The following is a 5,523-nucleotide window of genomic DNA, read 5'->3' as shown; positions in this document are numbered from 1 at the left end:
TCGCTTTGGTTTCTGTTGTCTCATTTTACAGGGCGTGCAATCAATATTTTATTCACTTGATGGAACGTAGGATTTTATGGATATAGTAAGAAATGATAGCAGATATGAGATTTCCATGCAAGAACTTGAATTTTAAAAAGAGCTATTTGACATCCAGATGTCAGCATTTTCATTTCTGTCCATTAGTGAAACAATTGCGGTGCCTTTGGCCTCTGAGACGGGTTCTTGTCTTCAGTTCCGTGAGTGGCTGTGTGAGCCACTGGAGGGCACTGGTGGGTAAGTGACCAACGCCACCTGCCCCGCAGTTACTGCTCTTCCCACTTATTTCTGAATTTCCTTTGGTTCCAGTGTGCCTGCAGCTGTCTCACACTGTGTTCCTTGTATTTGGAGATGGTTATAGTTCAGCACCAGATGCATGTGTTGTAGATCCACTGGAAGTAAGAGAAGGAGCTTGCTGTAAAACACCCACCACCTCAGTACCTCTGCCCAAGGCCCTGTCTTGCCTGTCGTCCGAGACCCTCCCAGTACAGGGCAAGAGGCACTACTTCAGCTCTTTGACAATACGGTCTGCAAGATCTTTCAGCATCACTTGGGGTCCTGTAATGCGCAGCCAGCAATGCTTGTTTCCGTTGCATCTTGAAGTTGGAGGAGCCTGGAAAATGATGAGAGCGCATTGTGCTCAGTTTTGTCAGTTTTTACGTCAGCGGAAGGGGTGGGAGGTGTTGCGAGTGTTTAACCAGGGAAAGGAAGATCTACTACTTAGCTGTGGGGCACCGCTCTGTAAAAGAAGCATGGGGGTTTTGGTGAACAAAATCATGCACTGTCTACCTAAAAGCCTAAAGGCATTTCATAAAATGAGAGCAATGTCCCAATTCCTCATTTACAAATAGGGATACATTGAGGCAGGTAAAGGTGGTTGCCCAGCAAGCCTGTGACTGGATGCATTTTATTCATAATTTTAAGCCAGAGTTTCAGCCATTAGGTCATTTCTCATTGTACTTTTAGCTCAAAATTTTATTTATTTTAAGGGTGCATGAAAACAACTAATAGAATAAACATGTAGGTATCTAAAACATACCATTCAAAGGGCCTGTAATTCTAGTAAGTCTGAGTCAACAGGAAAGTAAAAACCATCACAAGAGAATTAGGATGGATAAGTTTCTTTCATATGGGCATCATCTTCTGAAGGTGAGGTGCTTTCTCACTAAGTCTGTGCTTACAGGATGGGTGCTTTTGGTCGTCTGACTGAAAATAACACCCAGACTGGCCCCGAGATCCAGGAAACACAGCAGACAAGAAGTCCCTTTCCAATGGCATGTGCCGATGCTGCCTCATCATGCTCCCACCCTGGACTTCATTGTAAGCCTGGAGTCATATGAATGAAGTACCTAGATGTCACAGGGGCTGCTTAATACTGAAATAAAATGTCCTGGAACAGGTAGCACTTCATATTATTAGAAAGTGTAAAACTATTTCTCTTCTGCCTGTCTCCCGGCCACGCGGAGTTTTCTCCTGTGATTTGCCATGAGCTGACAGAAATCTGAGCACGAAAAGGTAACACTTCTGTTTTGAATAATGTATGAGATGAGTATCTGCCTTCAATCCCAGCATGTGGAAAGGAGAGGTGTCTGGCATTCAGATTAAGTGAACTCTAATTCTCTTCTCAGTCTGTTCTAACTTGGTTTCAGATTCCTGCCAATATGTTTTGGGTAGGGACTTTCAGATACTCTCAATCTATCGGTCTAGTCCTGCTCTTAGCGAAACCAATTGCAGAACTAGATTTTAAGAGAAGAACAGTAGGGTGACACCCAGCAGAATGGTATCTCTGTCGGGGTTCCCCATGTCTAAATTGCATTTACCTATTTGTTGTATTTACCTATTACCTACAGTATGTGTTCTAGAGAGATGTTGTGAAAGGTAATTGTAGGGAGCGTTGGGAACTGTATATTGATTATTTCAGTAAGTTACTAGAAACAGCATGAATTACTGCTTTTAAATGTACATCCTACTTGCAACTCATGCTGTAGAAATAATAAATAAAGCGCAGCTCTGAACTGTGACCAGCCTGGATGGTCTAGGTGGGGTAACTGCCAAAGTCTGCCTAGTATAATCCATACCGCACTCTGTGATGTTACTGCTGCTTGCTGTCACTGCACCGGACATTTTATTTTCTCAGCTGGGTGGGAGCCATTTAGTGTCTTTCACCCTACAGCTTTTCTTCATATCTGTTCCAGCTTCCCTCTCCTCTTTATGTGGCTGCACCTGTATGTGCTATTTTGTAGTGAACCTTAAGAAGGGTTCTTCATATCAAGAGGTGAGTGTGTATATACGCACACGTGTATGCTCCTCTCGACAGGTAAACCCCTACCCCCTTTTACTGAACGTCTGTGTGCACAAGTAAGCCTGGTCAGGGGCTGGGAATTTCTGCACTGCCTTTTGGCGAGGCCACCAGGAGGACGGATGTTCAGATGCACCAGCTGCGTCCATCCATTCATTTAAAGCTACTTGGCTGTGAAGCTAGTGCATAGATCTCTTCCAGACCACCCTACGGTGTCTGGGACGGCAGTAAATCAGCTTGGGTTAATTGAAAACATTGCTACTATTTTAGGGGAACAGTATCACATCTATGCTACCAGTCACTGATGCTCTGAAATGCCATGTTTGTAAAAAATAGTGCATATTCCATTTTTAGGTGAGAATCATAATGACATTAATTGAACTAGTTTGCCCTTTCTTTCTCCAAATCCAGGTTCATTATAAACTGCATTTTAAAAACTGCGAACTATCGCATCCCATTCTTGGCATAGAAACACACTTCAGCTCTCAGTGTGAGAGATTCTTTCTGCATAGTTTGTGTCTTGAAGACTAAGTGTAGATCTTTCAGTTTGGTGATTGCTAAGCACAGGCATGCGGTGGGCTCAGAAAGTACAGCCTTGGGGATTTTTAGTTTTCTTTTTTGCTCTTTGAAGGCTGGAGAGAACTGGAAAGCAAGCCAAGTCTGTTAGCAAGCACTGGCTTCGTTCCTAATTGTGTAAATAGTAATGTAGAGACATCTATGAAGAATTAGCTAGTATTTAAAATGCAAACTCCAAACACAAAATATTTGCATCATAGCTTCTCAGTAACTGTAAGCCATTATTTTTTTTTTTTAACATCCTATTCTTTATTGTGGTACCTACTTCCTATATTGTTGCATCAAGATAAACCAACATGTATTGTGATACATGATTTTGGAGGCTCAAAATATTCACCTGAAAGCATTTTAGCAAAGTGAGCTCAAAGCAAGCTGCTCCGTATTGTCACAGCTGAGCAGAGACAGCCTTGGCTGAGTCCACGCTTTGGATTAAAGCCCAGTTTTTGTACAAGTGGTTTTAGTGGTGTATTTAAACCCGGTTTAGGGATTTTTCGAGTTTCCACTCACTGCAGAGTTGCACTTGAATGTGACAGAGATGCTTCATTTTCTGGTGGAGTTTTTTTGTGGTTTTTTTTAGGCAGACTTCATCAGCATTTTTTTCTCCAAGCTTCAAGTTAGGTGGTAATTGCAGTAGCACTCAGACATGTCAATTTTCCCTTGTCTGTCTTTAGTCTTACCCTTTTGTTTTCTTCATCTGTGTATTTTTCAGGCTGCAGGCTACTATAGAGGAGTACACTCTGTTACTCCCAGAACTTTAGCCAGCACGGCAAAAAAAGATCAGCATACTGCCATCTGCCTTTAGCCTTGTGTTATGTTTGTTGACCAGTACAGAGGTTAAGTGTGGAATGAGATCTTCCAAACTTTCATACTGTTGGGTTTAATCCTTCTGCCACTTGCATCTTTATTCATATATTCACTGTTTTAAAACAGCAGAAGCTCAGGTTTTTTCATAGTGGTATTACCCAGTGCAGTTGCTCGGGCTGCTTTAAGTCTCTAGAATACATGATCACACCAAAATCTCAGTCACCAGCAATACTCTACCCAGCCAAAGTCCTTAACCTTTAAAACAAAAACCCAAAAGCTGCTTAATTTGATTCTAATGTACTGCTACTCTAGAGCTGCAGTATCTACGTTCAGTGTACCTAGTTACCATACTCGTGCAAATAATCTTTTTTTTTCTTCCCTCAGAAATTTTGTCTCCAACTTACCCATGACTACACATTATTCACAGATACATTCTAGAACTTGTAATTCAGCTGCCTGTAACCATCCGGCAGCAGAATGTGCAGTTACCCAGTATGACAATTCCCAGGTGTGGCTTTTCTTCCAACACACAATGCAGTTGGCTTGACAGTGCTGGGCACTGTACGGCAGCAGAGGTGTTTTCTAGCCTGGACAATTGGCTTTCTGCAAGCAATCAGATTAGAAATGAAGGAATAGAGTGGAATGGGGTTGGACTGCCTACCCTACAGGTACCTACATTCTAAGTGTAACTTGTAAACACTATACGTGGAGGAAAGAGGGAACAGAACTCAGAATATTGCTCTTGTTGGAGAACAGGGAGTGAGACCAAGTCAGTTTTAACCAGTGCGAGAGTTGGTAACGCAAGAACATGCACTAAAATGCAGGAGGAGTGAAGACAGGGCTGTTGAGAGTTGATATGAGGCCCTTTCGGCCTGTCATTCTGCAGCAGGAACAGCTTCACAGTAACAGCTTGGTGCAGCAGTGTTCTCTTCAAAACTAAAACCTGGGAAATGTCTCCTCATAGGACTTAGCAGCTGCTTAAGTGGAAGAGAAATATCACAAGCACAGTCAGTATTATCAAAATGCACTGAGATATAACAATTGCTATCAAAGTTCCCTCTCCCTTCTGTGTATCACTCTCCAAGCAAGAGGTGGAAAGCTCTTGAGATGAGAAAAATACGCTATTCATACACTCTAGATAGCTTATACAGAGGAAATATGCACTTTACTCACTTTGCAGTGGGATCGTGAGAGTTTGGAAGAATGCACTGATAGTCATGAGAAAGGCTGGCAAGAGAAATAACTGCAACCTCCTTAGGGTAAAGACTCCCAGTCTTTCTTGCACATGCTGCATTTAACAAGTGAGAAATAATCCAAAGTGTTGGCTACCTCTTCATCAGTCTGTGATTTCTCTCAGAGCTATGCTGAGCAGGATTAGGTCCGACTAAGTAGCCAGAGATGGGTCCTCAAAATGTTCTTCCTGAAATGCTGATGGAATTTTCTTCCTTCTCCCTTGCAACCACAGATTCAGAGCAAAAAGTGGGAGCCCCAGTAATAGGAAAGTACCTGTAACTCTGGCTATTAAGGGTTTTTATGTGCTCTTAACAACCAAATAATTATAACGCTATTAGCAGCTGTAGCCTGGTGCTACCAGAGGTTGAGGTTAAGTGATAGAAATTGAGCAAGAAGGCTCCAGGGACACACCTGATTGCTGATGCATTTTGATCCACCTAAAATAGGTCCTGACCCCCAAGTGGGCTGGAAATCTTGCTGGTTCCTTCCACCTGGGAACTTGTGTGCTGTGTGTAAGCTCTCCCCTAGCACAAAGCCAGCATCGCTGGTTTTTATCATTGCTACTGTAATCA

Source organism: Opisthocomus hoazin, chromosome 4, assembly GCF_030867145.1.
Source record: "Opisthocomus hoazin isolate bOpiHoa1 chromosome 4, bOpiHoa1.hap1, whole genome shotgun sequence".
Taxonomy (NCBI): Eukaryota; Metazoa; Chordata; class Aves; order Opisthocomiformes; family Opisthocomidae; genus Opisthocomus; species Opisthocomus hoazin.
Note: the sequence above shows the minus strand (reverse complement) of the source record.